The sequence below is a fragment of the Lygodium microphyllum genome, chromosome 29 (assembly GCF_053477565.2).
Source record: "Lygodium microphyllum isolate KBCC chromosome 29, Lygodium_microphyllum_v1.1.10, whole genome shotgun sequence".
NCBI lineage: Eukaryota > Viridiplantae > Streptophyta > Polypodiopsida > Schizaeales > Lygodiaceae > Lygodium > Lygodium microphyllum.
In genome coordinates this window covers 60,715,263-60,734,024 of record NC_141163.1, presented here as the reverse complement: position 1 = coordinate 60,734,024, position 18,762 = coordinate 60,715,263, and positions in this window count along the sequence as shown.

Sequence of the window (18,762 nt, the reverse complement as noted above, 5' to 3'; positions counted from 1 at the left end):
CATTGTGCAAGCAAGAAAGCTTCAAGTGAGACTCCTTCCTTCTCTCCCACAATCTTGACAAAAATATTATGCTCTTTGGCCCATCATTGTTTTACAAAACTAGTAAGATATGTTAATGTGGAAATGAAGCTAAAAAGTTTAAAGCACTAAGCTAATTTGTGAAACTTATGATAACCCAGGGTAATACAACTATCGCTAGTCTGACTGAAATTCAGGAGAAGAAGTATCTCCTTAAGCAGGTTAAGCCACCAAAATTCGATGGCAAGGGAAAAGACGTTGAAGCCGAGGCAGAGATTTGGATTGAGACCATGGAGGACTACTTTATTGCCGCAGGAACTAGCCATGCTAATCAAGCCATGATTGCCAAGTTGAAATTGACCGGTGAGGCATGCCTGTGGTGGAAACAATGCTATAAAGACCAGGGACTTGCTGAGACATCTATCACCTGGGAAATTTTGAAAGAAGCTGTGCGTGGTCGATATTTGCCATCAGCTTATCGCACGCTAAAAATGAATGAGTTCTTTAACTTAAGACAGCTGGGAACGAGCCTGGAGGCATATTACTCAAAGTTTATCTCACTGCTTAAATATGCGCCTTCCATGACTATTGCTCAGTAGCATGTGTCTAAGTTTTGTCACCAATTGAATGCTCCTTTGAACACATGCCTTGAATCTATGCGCCCAACTGATCTGCAAGATGCTTTGATTCACGTAGCACCTCTTATTTAGGAGATTCAATCAAAGCCAAGGAATAATAAGCTCTAGAATTAAAACAAAGGGACTTCACAAGGCTACGTTAAGTGAGCCCAAGGTCAACATCCACTTGGTCAAGGAAAGAGGGCTAAAACAAATGCAGTTGGGAACTTCATACCTACGGGAAGTAATTCAAGAGTACCTAGGCATTTCCACTGTAATGAGCCAGGTCACTTTAAAAGACAGTCCCCAAAGCTTGGCCAAATTCCTCACCAAGGACAATACTACTACAGAGGTCAAAACCAAGCTTTAATTGCAAAAGGAAAAGCATCTGCTATAATTCTTAAAGAACTTGAAGAAGAGGGAAACCCAACTATGGAAGCCGATATGGAGAGGGCATCAATTCATGCCACCCTCCATAAGAAAGGCCCAAATCGCCAATTTTCAATGATTCAAACACCAGCAAAATATGAGGGTAAGTCCTTTAAAATCCCGATTGACTGTGGAAGCACACACTCTTTCATGTCACCAAAGTGTGCCAAGAAATTAGGTATGGACACAATACCTACATCTAGGTTACTTGTGAAACTTGCTAATGGAAAAGAAATCATGTCTACTCAGCAAACTTGCAAAGTAACATTTAGCCTGGGAAGCAATCTCTCTGAAATGGGATTTAGGATCATGAATTTAGGGCCCTACGAATGTCTATTGGGTATGGACTGGTTAATCCCTAATGATGCACATATTCAGTGCAAAAAAGGCCAGGTGACTTTTCAAAACTTAAAGGGGGAAACAGTCATGATCCAAGGTGAGGCAAGAAAACCCAAGGTTCAACTAGCCAAATCATCTTACGTAACAAAAGGGCTAAGAAAAGGATTACCAGTGTATCTCATAAAATTAAATAAGGTTGAGCATAATAAACAAGATGAGGGAGAGCCATATTGGCTGAAGGAATATGATGAAATCTTCCCAGAAGAGCTGATTGAATTACCACCTCGAAGAGAAGTTGATCACAAGATCAAACTTGAACCAGGAGCCGCTCCAATTGCTAAGAGTCCATATAAAATGTCTATCCCTGAAGCAATTGAGCTGAAAGAGCAACTCAAGTAGTTATTGGATCAAGGATACATCAGACCCAATAATTTGCCATGGGGAGCCCTAGTATTGTTTCAAAAGAAAAGGACAGAACTCTTCGCCTTTGCATTGATTATCGAGGTCTAAACTACGTAACAATCAAGAATAAATATCCAATCCCAAGAATAGATGCGCTACTTGATAGGCTATAAGGGGGGAGAATCTTTTCCAAGATTGATCTCCGATCTAATTACTTGTCAAGAATCACGTGATGGGGGGATGTGCTTGAGCTACTGTGCCAAACACACACTGTATACACAAGAGGAAGCTCACTCAAGAACACAAGAAGAGAGATGGAGGCCAAAACGTTTTCTTGTTGGTTTCTTATTCTTCTTCCAACACACTATACAATGTACACAAAGTATAGATAAAATACAACATAAAGGAAAGTGGCCTACTAAGTCAAACACATTTCATAACCGACTACACTAATCGACTTGCGCTATGTCTTTGCCAGTTGTAGGTAGGTGTAACAAACTAAATATACTACGTGATAAGTCAGTGGCCATGTGAGTATCATAATGACCACCAACGTGCTAAGTGTAGACGTACAAACCCATCTAGCCAGGCGGTCCATCATCAATGTTTGCACGTGTTGAGCTTGCCATCTTGACACTCCCCCTCAAGCTCAACTCTATCTCTACAGCTCCAAGTAAGCTTTGGAACTTTTGAAGCTTCTTTGCACCCAATGCCTTTGTAAAAGTGTCAGCTATCTGATCCTGTGTGCTGAGATATACCAAGTCAATCTCTCCTGCAAGTACCTTCTCTCTCACAAAGTGGTAGTGCACCTCAATGTGTTTTGTCCTAGCATGGAACACTGGATTCCTAGCTAGCTGTATGCTACTCATGTTGTCACAATGAATGACAACTGGACCATCTCCCTGCACGTCCAAATCACCTAATAACTTTTGCAACCATACCACCTCACATGCTACCATAGTAGCACCTCTATACTCAGCCTTTGTACTCGATAAAGCAACTGTAGGTTGCTTTTTTCTGCTCCATGTAGTTGCTGCACTACCAAGGGAAAACATGAATCCACTTGTAGAACTTCTGTCTGACATGCTACCAGCCCAATCTGCATCTTTGTATCCAAAGACCTGTACATCCTTACCTGCCTTATACAAAAGTCCATAATGTAAAGTGAACTTTGTCACGATTGTGGGAGAGAAGGAAGGAGTCTCACTTGTAGCTTTCTTGCTTGCACAATGGGGGAATACACACAAGGATGGAGACTGAAAAGAGTTTTCCTCTTCTTAGTTGTGTAAGCCAAAAGAACTCTCGTACAAAGAAATAGAAGAACCCTATATATGGGTCTCAAACCAAACTCAACTAACTAAGGTGGCATACTAACTGAGCCACGAACTAGAGTAGATAAGGATAGCTATCATGTAGCTATTATTCATGGGCGGTGTACCAACTGCGTCTGCAACTGACAAGTCGGTGACATAAATACACAACGGTCACCCTGGCGTATCACGAGTGGAGCTCGATATCTCAACACTCCCCCTCGAGCTCAATCCCAATTCCTGCACACCAAGCAGGTCTCTAAACTTGTGCAGCTTCTCTGCGCCCAATGCCTTCGTGAATATGTCAGCTACCTGATCCTCTGTGCTGACATAAACTAGATCAATAAGACCTAGTAAAACCCTCTCTCGCACATAGTAATAATGCACCTCAATGTGCTTTGTTCTAGCATGATAGACTGGGTTATTTGCCAAGTGTATACTACTCATGTTGTCACAATAAATGACAACTGGCCCATCTGTAGACTGATGCATATCATAAAGTAGCTTATGCAACCAAGCTACCTCACATGCAGCCATTGCTGCACCCCTGTACTCAGCCTCTATGCTCGACAAGGCAACTGTAGGCTGTTTCTTGCTGCTCCAAGTGACTGCGGCACTCCCAAAAGAGAACACATATCCACTGGTAGATCGTCTATCAGAAATACTACCAGCCCAATCAGCATCAGTGTATCCATGCAACTGTATCTGAACCCCAGTCTCATAAAATAGTCCATACTGCAATGTGGACTTCACATACCTGAGTATGCATCTAGCCGCATCCAAATGTGGTTTCCTTGGAGCCTGCATAAACTGACTTACCAATCCAACAGCATAGCTCAAATCTGGCCTGGTAATAGTCATATAAATCAAACTTCCTACTATGCGTCTGTACATAGTAGGGTCTTCTAGAAGCTCACCTACATCTGTGCTCAGCTTCACATTCTGCTCCAAAGGAACTGAAATAGGCTTACAGCCTGTCATCCCATATTTGGACAGCATGTCCAATCCATACTACCTCTGCAAGAGCTGTATCCCACTTGGTGATCTAATCACCTCAATGCCCAAGAAATAACGCAGCTCTCCCAAATCCTTCATCTCAAACTTCTGCTTCAATAGCATTTTCACATGAAGGATATCTTCATCACTGTCACCTGTCATAATCAAATCATCAACATAAATGACAAGTAGCATAATATCTTTCTCTGTTTTTCTCACATAAAGTGAGAAATCTGCCTTGGAAATCTGAAAGCCAATAGTGACAAGATACTGTCCTATCTTGTCAGACCATGCTCTAGGTGCTTGCTTCAAGCCATACAAGGCTTTCTTCAACCTGCAAACAAACTCAGGATGAACAGCATGCACATAACCTGGTGGCTGCTCCATATATACCTCTTCTTGCAAATCACCATGCAAGAAGGCATTCTTTACATCCATCTGATGTAAAGACCATCCCTTTGATGCCGCCATAGCAATGACTGCTCTTACGGTTGCTATCCTTACAACCGGACTGAATGTTTCTTCATAGTCAATGCCATATGTTTGTGCATACCCCTTGACTACTAATCTTGCCTTGTATCTGTTCACAGAACCATCTGCATTGTGCTTCACCTTATAAACCCACTTACAGCCAATTGCATTTTTACCTTTAGGCAAAGGTACCAATTTCCATGTAGCATTTGCTTGCAAGGCATCCATGGCTTTCTCCCATTTTTCTTTTCCCATGGCTTGCTCAAAAGAAGTGGGTTCTAGTTCCTGTATCACTTTGACCATATATGCATAGTGAATGGCCGTAAATCCATCATATTTCAGCCTATTCACAGGATACCTAGCTCTCGTAGACCTGCGCAAAGTAGGTTTACTCCCAAGTGCTCTCAAAACATCCCTAGTCTTCCTTACTCCAGGTGTAACAATAGAAGGAATACCCAACTCATCATCAATGCTCTGTTCTGAGCCACTGGATTCACCATCCACATAAGAGTGACTTGCATTCACATCAAACATGGGCTGATCAACCTTCTCTTTTCCTTTTCGTGATACATGTATACCACTATCTGCATTACTTTGAGAAGATTCTCTTGATCTCAATCTGCCTGTCCATGACGAAGAATGTGAACCACTGCTAGAGGACGCTCCAGGTCCACTAATATTTTGTGATTGCTGCTGTGAATTCTGTGCAGCATTACCATTTTGTGCATCTACATCATCAATCACATTTACTGGTTTATACCAGCTACTCATCTCATCAAAAACAACATCTCTGCTCATTGTAAACTTACGAGTAGAAGGGTTATAGCATCTATACCCTTTTTGCTGCAGAGAGTAACCAATAAAGATGCACTTCTCAGCTTTTGGATCCAACTTGGATCTCAACTCATCTGGAACATGTACATAGGCAATGCAACAAAAAAAATTGAAATAAAAAATATATGGTTTCCTACCAGTATACCTCTCCTCTGGAGTCATTCCATGTATTGCTGCAGTGGGAGTCCTGTTCATTATGTAGACTGTTGTAGCAACTGCTTTAGCCCAATAAAAATCTGGCAAGTCTTTTTCATTGAGCATGGCACAAGATACCTCTCCAATATGCCTGTTTTTCCTTTCTGCAATTCCATTTTGTTGTGGGGTATGACTGCATGAATATTGTTGCTTTATGCCATGCTCCTACAAGAACCTTGCAAACTCATTTGAGAGGTACTCTCCCCCTCCATCTGACCTTAGGCATTTTATCTACATACCTGTTTCTTTTTCACGCTTTAAGAGTTTTGAAATGCCCAAAAACTTCACTTTTCTTTTTCATAAAATACACCCAAACTTTTCTGCTATAGTCATCAATAAAACTGACAAAATAATGACAGCCTCCAAGAGATGTAGCTTTAGTTGTCCACACATCAGAGTGGATTAATTCCAATGGCTTCTTACTCTCTTGAACATGTCTAGGAAATGGTTTCCTTGCATGTTTTCCAAACTGACAGGCTTCACATACCTTATGCATTTCTGCAACCTTGAATTTTGGCAAACCTGCAACAATATTTTGGGCCTGCATTGATTTAAGTTGTTGTACATTAACATGACCAATGCGTTTATGCCAGATATCAATATCTGCAACTACACCGGTCCCATGTGCAAACATTGCTGCACTCAATTCAGACATGTCTGCATCCAATGTAAACATTCTGCCCTTCTTCTTTCATTTTGCTATCAAGCGACCTTTATTTTTCATATCCTCAACAAAGCATCCATGAGGATTAAATCTGACCTGCAAGCCCTGCTCAACCATTTGACCAACAGAAACCAGATTCTTGGTGATATTCGGGACATGAAATACATCGGACAGGTATTTCTTTTTCCCATCCTGCATAGACAAGGGAATTTTTCCAATCTGCACAATAGGATGTGTAGTATCATCACCAGTCTCCACAAATCCTGGTTTTTCCATTTTTCTTGCATCCTCCATCCATTCTGCATGACCTGTCATGTGGTTTGATGCACCTGAGTCAACATACCATACATCATTGCTTTCTTCTGCACTTGTCACAGAATTGTTCATGTGCTGCACCATAAACAAGTGCTCATTTCTGTCATCACCCTGTCTACTAGAAGATGCATAATTCCCTTGTTGCAGTTTTCCATTCATGATGTCATTCTGCTTTTTATAGCAGTCTTTAGCCATATGACCCATTTTACCACAGTAGTAGCATTCAACATTACTGTTTGCATTTTGGCCTCTTTGCCATCCACCACGACCTCTTTGGCTCCCCCTGCCTCTAGAGTTACCACGTCCTCCTCCATAGGACTGGTTTTCTTGAGTTTGCTACGTATTCTGATTTTTGCCACGGCCTCCAAATCGGCCTCCTCTACCTCTGCCTCTACCTCTTTCAGCATTTGAGTAGAAGATAGCTTCTTTTGAAGTTCCTCCTGAAGAAGATGCACCACCATTTCTCTACTCCTCAGAAATTAGAAGAGCAATCAACTCCTCAAAATCAGGAAATCTTTCACGGACGGAAATGGATGTTCGGAACTGTGCATAATCCTTTCCTAGACCATTCAAGGTCACGGAAACTAAATCATCATCTTCCACTGGCGACCCAATGGAAGCAAGTGCATCTGCAATCTTCTTCACCTTCATGTGGTAGTCGTTGATGCTCATACTTTCTCTTTGCACATTATGCAACTCTTGCTTGAGCTGCATTTTCCTGGCTTGCATATTTGTGCTATACATTTTTGACAAAGTATCCCATGCCTCCTTTGGCGTACTTGCATCCTGAATATGCACAATCATAGAGTCTGAAATACTGATAGACAGCCAATACATAACTTTCCTGGCTCTCTCATGCCATGTTTTGAATGCCTGCATTTGCTGTTGATTGGGAACATCAGGAAGAACTGGTTCTTCTTCATTTCCTGCAACAAATTCCCAATATCCTTTTCCCATAAGGAAATTCGTCATTCTAAACTTCCATGCTTGGAAGTTGTTCTTGTCAAGCTTTTCAGTTACAATCTGTGAAAGAGAATCAGACGCCATTACAGAACACTGCAAAAATTTTTGTCACTGCAAAAACACAGCTTCACCCTCACAAGGGCAAATCTGCAAAACTGGCGAAAGTGGTATTTGACCACACAGTCACTTCCTAGTGACGATTTTGCATCAACAAGCAACAGGGATGATTCTGTAACTCCCAATGTCTCTGCGCACAAGCATACGATGCAATTTCTACAGTAACTTTTCACCGACCTGTAGAACAGTGGCTGCATAGCATAAAACTGGGCCTTTTCCTGAGTGCGTGCAGAAAACTTCTGCCTCCAAAACAGGCCCTGAAATGGCCTCAAATCAAAAAAACAAGGTCGCAAAGGACGTCTCAACCTGAGAAAATGCACTCCTGTACTTTCCGGCTGTGCTACCTGCAGAGATCTGCTCCCAAAATAGAAAATGAAAGCAACACTGCTCCTCTTACCAGAACACCGCGAGCTTGGCTTGCTTTCTTGAGCTCCTTACCACGAACAAGGCTCTGATACCATGTCACGATTGTGGGAGAGAAGGAAGGAGTCTCACTTGTAGCTTTCTTGCTTGCACAATGGGGGAATACACACAAGGATGGAGGCTGAAAATAGTTTTCCTCTTCTTAGTTGTGTAAGCCAAAAGAACTCTCGTACAAAGAAATAGAAGAACCCTATATATGGGTCTCATACCAAACTCAACTAACTAAGGTGGCATACTAACTGAGCCACGAACTAGAGTAGATAAGGATAGCTATCATGTAGCTATTATTCATGGGCGGTGTACCAACCGCGTCTGCAACTGACAAGTCGGTGACATAAATACACAACGGTCACCCTGGCATATCACGAGTGGAGCTCGATATCTCAACAAACTTCACATACCTCAATATACATCTAACTACATCCAAATGAGGCTTTCTAGGCATCTGCATAAACTGACTAACAAGGCCAACAACATAGCTCAAGTTTGGCCTTGTGATAGTCATGTAAATCAAACTCCCTACTATCCTCCGAAACATAGTAGGGTCTTCTGTCTCATCCCCAACATCAGCACTCAACTTCACATTTTTCTCCAATGATACTGAAAGAGGCTTACATGCTGTCATACCATACTTGGAAAACATATCCAAGCCATACTGCCTTTGGGACAGTCATATACCATCATCACATCTGATCACCTCAATACCAAGAAAGTATCTCAGCTCACCCAAATCTTTCATCTCAAACTTCTTCTTCAAGAAGTCCTTAACTTCAGCAATCCCATTGTCATTGTCACATGTAATAATCAAGTCATCCACATATATGACTATGATGACCAAACCTGCATCTCCCTTTCTCACATAAAGTGAGTGATCAGCATCAGAAATACAAAATCCAATATTGACAAGATACTCTCCAATCTTGTCAGACCATGCTCTAGGTGCTTGCTTCAGCCCATAGAGCGCCTTCTTTAACCTATACACATATGTGGGATGCTCTAAATCCCCATAACCTGTTGGCTGCTCCATATACACTTCTTCTTGCAATTCACCATGCAAGAAGGAATTCTTAACATCCATTTGTTGTAATTCCAACCTTTGGTTGCTGCTGCCAAGGAAATCACACACCTGACAGTTGCCATCCTAGCAACTGGATTGAATGTCTCTTCATAATCTATGCCATATGTTTGAGCATAGCCATTTGCAACCAGCCTAGCCTTATACCTGCTAACTGAACCGTCTGCATAATGCTTGACTTTGTATACCCACTTACAACTAATAGCTTTCTTACCCTTAGGTAAGGGTACCAAATCCCAAGTCTTATTGGCTTCTAATGTAGCCATCTTCTCATCCATTGCTGCATCCCAATGAGCATGACCAACAACATTCTCAAAACAAGTGGGCTCAACATCCTCAACTAGTTTCACCATGTAAGCATAATGGTGAGTTGCATAACCTTCAAAACCAAATCTTTTAATAGGGTATCTGACCGTGCTAGATCTGCATACCACCGAATCACTCAATGGAGCCTTTACATTACTATGAGCTCTGTATACACCTGGTGTCCTGACTGAAGGAATGCCAAGCTCATCATCCAAACTCTCTGAACCACTAGAATGTCCATCAAATCCCAAATGGCTGGTAGATGCATCATTACCATCGAGTTCTTTCTTCTTTCCTTTGTCCTTCCCTACAACACTTATAGATCCACCTGAAAATGTGGGGCTACTCATCATCCAAGCTCATCATCCAAACTCTCCGAACCACTAGAATGTCCATCAAATCCCAAATGGCTGGTAGATGCATCATTACCATCGAGTACTTTCTTCTTTCCTTTGTCCTTCCCTACAACACTTATAGATCCACCTGAAGATGTGGGGCTACTCCTTAGTCTCCCAGACCAAGGGCTCACTGTAGATGTAGTACGAGATGATGTTTCTGGTCCACTAAGTCTCCGTGATTCTTGTTTATCTTTCTGCACATAGCTGCCCTGATCATTATCACCATCCAAAACATCACCAGCAGGTGTATACCAACTTCCCATCTCATCAAAGATAACATCCTTGCTCACTCTGAACTCACCTATGAGACAGGGTTATAACAGCAATATCCTTTCTGCTCTAAAGAGTATTTTAAAAAAACACATTTTTTTGCCTTTGGATCAAGCTTCTTATGTAGCTCATTTGGCACATGAGCGTATGCAACACAGCCAAATACCTTCAAGTGCGATACATCAAGCTTCTTGCCAGTAAAGCATTCTTCAGGAGTCATCCCATGAACTGCAGCTATGGGAGTTTTGTTCATAATGTAAACAACAGTACGGAAAACCTCAGACCAAAAATATTTGGGCATATTCTTTTCAGCCATTAATGCCCGTGCAACTTCTGCAATATGTATGTTTTTTCTTTCTGCAATACCATTTTGCTGAGGGATATACCTGCAAGTAAATTGTCTCTTTATCCCATGAGTCCTCAAGAAGCCACTGAACTCATTAGAGAGGTACTCTCCCCCTCCATTTGATCTCAAGCACTTTACTTTTAAGCCTGTTTCTGTTTCAACAGCTGCTTTAAAAGATTTGAAGTGCTCAAATACATCACTTTTTTCCTAAGTATACCCATAACTTCCTTGAACAATCATCAATAAATGTGGCAAAGTATTTGCTACCACCAAGAGATACATTCTGTGTAGGCCCCAAACATCTATATGCACTACATCAAGTGTTTTTCTACTCACTTCTCTATCATGCGAGAAGGGTTGTCTTGCCTGCTTACTAAACTGGCATGCTTCACAGACTTTATGCAATTCTGCAACTCTAAAAGAAGGCAACCCTGTAACCAATCCTCTGGACTGCATTAATTTCAGCTATAACACTTCATAAAACAAATTCGAGCTTGAAATGTTTTAAAAATTTACTCGTTGAGTTATCACATAAGTGATCACATGTAATAAATCCGACACGAGAAGATGCCTCAATAAACCCAACCAACAAAAAAGAAAATGTGCCTCGTAAATAAATATTACGATGGCTTGATCATAATATTTCTCGCATTATATTTGATTTATCATTCCCGATTCCATTTAATGCATCAAAGATCACATTGATTTTGCAACCGCAAGACAAATCGCAAAAACCTTCATCGGTAGACAAAGAATGCGCAAGAACAAACATGATATTGAGTAAGTTAAGTATCAAAGATTATGGCATGACTTTATAAACTAGATAAGTCATGAGGTAACTTGGCCAAAAACTACCAGATGAAGTCGTTTTGATGAAAAAAAAGACGTTTTTGAAAAAATAGGTAAAAAATCGTGACGTTTTTTACGCCTGGAGGGAGAGAAAGCATTTTAAAATTATCCCTATGCCACCATCCAACAGGTAGGCAATCAAAAAGCATTTTTTATCAAGCTTACTTAGCTCTTGACAAGTAGCCAAAAGAATGAGTGACTGCATGTTTCCTCCTCATGGCTATAAATGTAACCCCTCTCCTTCACAAAGAAAGCAAGAAGGAAGACCTCTTGATGATGGAAAATTTTCTCTACATCTCTTTTCCATTCTAGCTTGAGCCTTGAAGAAGGAAAATACCCCTCTTCTACCACCTCATTTTTCATTTTCTCTACCTCCTGTTACGCCTTTCTTCCATACAGCCATATCGCTAAGCAAAACGTTGGCAAAATTTTTCTAGACAACCACCAACTCTCCTTGAGCTATCACGTTAATTTCACCTGACATCCATGGCTCCACGAGGTCACAAAAATTCAAGAAGCCCATTTGAAGCAAAAGAAGTAAGAAACGTAGTCGATGGAGAAAATGATGAGGTAGGAATTGGCGAAACCCCCGTTACTACAAGCCTGATAGAGGTAACATCTCGTTGGTTTGGAAAAAAATAATGTTTTATAAGCTTATCGCTATATTTAGCTTTAAATGATTATAAACACATTTTAAAGAAGATGCATATGAACTGCCGCTTAGGAAAATAGCCTAAGTAATATAATAATAAACTATTTAGTGAAAAGACTCTTTCACTTGAAAAAGGATTATATGCCTATCATGAAGAAAATGTCATAATTATGGTTTATTTCGTGATATTTATTGTTATTTCGTTAATGACGCGTGTGATTATAATAACTAAAAAAAGATAGACGATGTTAGGAAAGGGAATATTCTACCATTTTTCCCTAAAAGTGACTATCTCTATTTCATTTTGCTAATGATAAACAGATGCATATGAGTCTTATAATAATTTATAGAAAATCATTTAGATAATATCATGAAATAATCAATGCATTAAATCAACAGAAAATTGTATAGGAAAATATATACTAGACGTGCATAAATTAGGTGCATAGTAATATAATTCCATGTCTGAAAGATGAAAAAAAAATTACACTTATGATTTTTGCATTGCTTAGAATAAAGTTTTCAGAAAAACAATTAGCATTGTATTTATGACATAGCTAAATAAAAATTGATCTTCCTAGATAATGTTGAAAGTTCGACAAATGGTCGAACATCATCGATTAAACCATAGAATATGAGTAGAATAAAATAACAATTATTTTCTTACTGAAAACACACACAATGTTAATATTAATGGTTATATTAGCGAGAGCGTTAATATCATGAGTCGACCCACGTATGGATCAACGAGAAAACCTTATCTAAAATGCCGAGAATGTTGAAGCAAAAACAACTATGAAATACTCGACAATCTTGAAACTATCAATATCAGGAAATTAAATAAATATCGAAAGTACGTAAGACTTATCAGACATTGATAAGAATTTGTCAATACAAATTCTAATGTCTAAACACAGCGAAAATACCAAGTTTTCATAAGGATAAATAGACTTCAGATTCGCGAAATAACTTGCAGATCCAGAAAAAAGAGTTGCAAGTAGGAAGCGAAACCCTAAGAATAAGGTGGGACCTTAAAAGAGAAACCCTAGAACTAGGTGGGGCTACTTCCTATGCTAAAAACACTTGTTGCCGTTTCTTTTTTTTATTTGTGCATGTATTGATGGTTGCACAAGAATGATTAATTGTGCTTATAGCAGTTAGATCTGATTGTAAATATATAATCACGATAATAAGAGGAAAGATCGTGCTATGCCTCCCCTATGGCTAGACGCAGAACCCTACTCTAAGGGGGATTGTTTTGTACTGCCATGAGGAGCTTTGGACCGGCCCCGATGGCGAGAGGTCGCTCGATGAGAAATCCTTTAGGTAGGAGGAGGTGGGAGTGCTAGGGGGCTCTGGCCGTATATCTCTCAATCACTCCTAGGAACTGCCTGACCCTCACGTGAATCAGGACGGGATCCTGGAGTCCCCGGTACTAGTGAAGGGACAGAAGTCTTAGAGGGTTTGCTTTCTTCTGCACAGAAAGAAGGGATTTTCCGATGAATGGACGTTTTATCTTCTGCATAGGTAGAAGGGGAAAATCATTGTAAATAACTTTTACAAAATAATAAATAAATATGTTTTGCCAAAAGATTGTTTTTCTCTGTCTTTGTGTTGTGTCGTAAAATTACGCAAAGGAACCTATGATAATGGGTGAATTAACGAAGCTGCTTTTATATGTCATAACTTAATGTAATAGGTAATTAGAAAACTAAAGAAAACCTTTTGTGGGAAGCGGGTGGGCGAGATCCCTGACGGATTCATCCTACGGATGGGTGGTCCCAGTAAGTTGGGAGCTTCTTTCAAGAGATTGAATGAAACGTTAATTAGGAGAAATTAGGTAGAGGTGAGCATTGACTTACCTAGGGTCGTGTCTTAAAACCTTGATCAATAATTATCTTAGGGGAAAGGTGCAGTGGCTGTGCCAAAACTCCATTAAGGTCCCCTGAATCCTAACTAGTTGTTGGAAAAAAGTGTTGCACTCCATGAACCAAGGGTAACTACGATCACTCCAATTGGACAAGAAGCCCTTGTGGGACACCTTCGATGGAGCTAGCTAATGCATCAAGACCTCAGTTGTCAAATTGGGACCCTGAGCTTGCAGGTTGATTCTCGTTGGGACGGCTGGTACCTTTCGTTATGGGGTGGATTCTAGGAAACCTAGTCAATAGACCCTGTGCATTCTCGCGAGTGTCAAGCGAAGACATCTAGGATAGTTCCCCGATGGACCACTAAAACGTGCTACTAGGTAACTGTTAGGTAGGCATGTGACACATTGATATATGACATAAATGGATTGGACATATAAATGTTCAAAAATTGAAAAATATGTAGGATAAGAAGCTTGCTACAAGGCTACCAAGGTTTGAGTATGCTGATTTGGGACATGTATGCTTAGCATGTCAGTTTGGGAAACAAACCAGGTTTCCATTTTCCAGGAATACATGGAATAGTAGCATGCCTTTACAACTTGTGCACTCAGATATCTGGGGATCTGCATATAATGCATCACTTGATGGGTCTCAATACTATGTGAATTTTGTGGATGACTATAGTAGGTACACATGGATATACATCTTAAAGCATAAAGATGAGGTGTTGGACAACTTTATGGATTTTAAAGCTCATGCTAAAAAAGAGCTTAACAATTATGTCTCATGCTTATGATCTGACAATGGTGGAAAGTATGTGTCAAGGAGTTTGACATATACTTAGCAAAGCATGGGATTAGGAGGCAATTGACTTGTAGCTATACTCCATAGCAAAACAGAGTTGCTGAAAGAAAGAGTAGGGTGATTATGGAGGCATCCAGGGCCATGTTAAAGGAGAAGAATATGCCTTTGTCTTATTGGGGTTAAAAGTAGCGCTTATGACTGTCTATGTTATGAATAGAACACCTATTGCAAGAATACATGAAAAGACACCTTATGAGCAGCTATATGGCTACAAGCTTGACATAGGACATTTGAAAGTATTTGCCAGTATTGCCTATGTTCATGTTCCTAATGACAAACGGAAGAAACTGTCAAGATAGTGGGAGAGAAGGAAGGAGTCTCACTTGTAGCTTTCTTGCTTGCACAATGGGGGAATATACATAGAGGTGGAGGCTGAAAACAGTTTTCCTCTTCTTAGTTGTGTAAGCCAAAAAGAAGTCAAGTACAAAGAAATAGAAGAACCCTATATATGGGTCTCAAACCAAACTCAACTAACTAAGGTGGCATACTAACTGAGCCACGAACTAGAGTAGATAAGGATAGCTGTCATGTAGCTATTATTCATGGGCGGTGTACCAACCGCATCTGCATCAGCTGACAAGTCGGTGACATAAATGCACAACGGTCACCCTGGCATATCACGAGTGGAGCTCGATATCTCAACAGAAACTTGACTCTAAAGCAGTGAAGTGAGTTTTCCTTGGATACTCACAAGAAAGAAAGGCATATAAGTGCATTGTTTTGACTATATGAGAGATATTGCTCAATCGTGATGTCATATTTGATGAGTTAGCATCTTCTATGGTGCTATGTAGGATGGAGTATATATGATGACACTTCATAAGGCACGTATGTTGAAAATGGACATCAAGGCACTTCTTCTATCAGTGGACCTTTTCAGGATGCATCTGGCAGTGTAAGTCCTTGGATTGGAAGGCTATGCAGCCATGGGTCTCCATCCACTGACATGGATACGTTAGTGAGGGGGAGAGATGGAGGAAAAGATAAGGTTTTTGATGTTGTTATAGGTCCATTGACTTCAAAATATGACTCTAGTGAGAGTCTTGATAGCGAGTTTGGCATACTTATAGTGGTTACACCTTGAGTTAAGTAGAGATATGTACCACCTCATGAGGGAGTAGAATCTAGTTCACCTCCATTGCAAAGATCATAGAGAGAAAGGAAGCCTGTGGATAGGCTTATCTACAGTGGATACACAGTGAGACATTATGCATACATGATAGAAGTACTGAAATACAAAGAGCCTACATCTTTTGTAGAAGTAGTTAAGGATGAGAACTGGTGCAAGGCTATGGACGATGAATATGAGGCTTTGCTAAAAAATAGAACATGGGATTTGGTTGATTTTCCTAAGGCCAAAGTGTCTATTGGATGCAAGTGGTTCTATAAAGTAAAATGTAAGTCTGATGGCTCACTAGCGAGGTACAAAGCCAGATTGGTAGTGAAAGGATATGCCCAGCAATATGGGCTGGGTGGATTATGAGGAAACCTTTAGTTCGGTTGCTAAGATGGCAGCTGTATGGATTGTTATAGTATTGGCTACATCCAAAGGCTAGAATCTTTATTAGATGGACATTGAAAATGCTTTCTTAAATGATTATTTGGAAGAAGAGGTTTATATGGATCAACTAGAGGGCTGTGTGCATCCCAACTATCCATTGTATGTATGTAGATTGAAGAAAGCATTGTATCATTTAAAGCAAGATCCATGAGCCTAGAATGCTAGGATTACTTCCTACTTGTAGACACTTGGATTTCAACTAGGAAAAATTGATGACAACCTAATTAGCACAGGAAAACAGAGATAGGATATGTGATTTTGGTGCTCTATGCATATGATTTGGTGATCATTGGTGATGACATACAAAGCATTGATGACATAAAAGCTATGTTGCAGAGAAAATTTTAGATTACAGACTTGGGAGAACCAAAAATTTTCTTAGGCATTGAAGTTATGCGTACACCTCATGGGATATAGATGATACAAAAATAGTATGCACAGAATATGTTGGAAAAGTATGGCATGTTGGAATGCAAACCCATATAGACACACCATTGGAGAAAAATGTAAAGCTAGCTATTGATACATGAAATGTGATAGATAATGTGAATATGTATAGAAAAATGGTTGGTAGTTTGATCTATCTCACTATCACTTATGTAGTTGGTTTGATAAGCCAGTTTATACAGCAACCAAGGAAACCTCACCTACGTGCTGTGAGGAGGATTTTGAGATATGTGAAGGGTACATTGTCTTATGGACTAGTACATAGTCTTATGGACTATTATATGAGCATGGTAAGCCTCTTGAACTTACAAATTATTGTGATGCAGATTGGGCTAGCTGTATATATGACAAGAGATCGACCAGTGGATATGCATTTGGACTTGGAAGTAGCATGGTTAGTTGGAGTAGTAAAAAACAATCTATTGTGTCTCTCTCAAGTACAAAAGTGGAATATAGGGGTGCATCATTGGCTACATGTGAGGCTGCATGGCTAATTAAGTTAATGGATGACTTGGGGATTTGTGTGGTAAACCAATCAAGCTATATTGCGATAACATGAGCAGTGTGCTTAGCAACCAATCTAATTTATCATGCTAGGTCACAGCACATAGAGGTACATTACCATTTCATTAGAGATATGGTGCTTGGAGGCGAGATAGACCTCATACATGTGAAGATTGAAGATCAAGTGGCAAATATCTTTACCAAATCCCTTGGTAGAGATAAGTTCACTCATTTTAGATTGCTTCTTGGGATATAGGAAGTGACTGGATCTTGAGGGGGAGTGTTGAGATATGCAAGCTCAGTCTACTTACCACCTACCAACTCTATCCAGTAGTAGATTAGCTGGATGACATGTGTGTGTAATAAATTCAATTAGACTTAGCTAGTGCAATTAGACTAAGCCTCTTTACACTACTTGACTTAGGTTGTAGTACATTGTACTTTGTGTTACTTAGTTAGAAAAAGTGTGATGAATAATGAAGAAGAAGAACATTGACAGCTGTCTACTCTCTGTTGCCCCTATCTCTCTCTCATCTTTATAACATTCCTGAGCCCTTGTGGAAAATTAATGATAAACTACATTGATGTTTCTTGGGTTTTCCACTATTGCCATGTGATGATCCCCCTATCCTAATTGATTGAAAAGTATTCCCCTTTTTGTGGAAAGGGCATGTTTGGCACTTGTTGAGGAGTGGTTGTAAATATTCTCCTACTTCTTTCCACCTTCTCTTCTTCTTTACATAGTTTCTGTCATCCTTTTTGAGGGAGTGGGTTTCTCCTCCTTAGCCATTGTAATGATCTTAGCTCTTCAAGTTCCTCTTAGTCCCAATCTATTTCAATTGTAGGGGATGATGGTGGTGGCTCTTTTGTGGCAATAGTAGATTCTTCATTGGTCAAAAACCTAATCAATTTCAAGTCCTCTCATGAGGGTCTAACTTCTCCTTACGCACAACACTCAATCTTCCCTTGTCATTTTGTATTCTAGCTAGGATATTTTTTTCTTTATGCTATGTTTAAGTACCTTTTTGAAGAGTTGCAACTTCCTTCTAATGTTTTCAATAAAATCCTCCTCAGATAGCTCTAACACTTCAAGTAATGTGTTGGTAACTATGTTTGCATCACTCTTTTATTGCCTTGGCCCTATTATTTTTCAAAAATTTCTCACATTCAGATTAAGCTAGATGGGTGGCCAAGTCACACATGGTGTTAGCATTTCTATCCTCCCATTGGCCCACCTTTTCCTTTGCTTGTGTGAGTCCCCTTGTTCTACCACTTTGTGAGAATTTCTAGCATAGTTTACTAGTCCTTCCATGTCTAACTTGATTTCACCCTCAATTGCTTTTTGTTCCTTTGTTGTGCCTCATACTTTATTTGTCTTGCCTCTTTTACCTCTATTGATGATTTCCCTTACAACTATTTTAATGCATTTAACACTCCTTCTAGCTTGGCTTTATCCTTAATGGCTTGTATGCATTGACTTTCAAGTTGCACTTGATTATCTTTCTCAACTACACATTGTTTTTGTA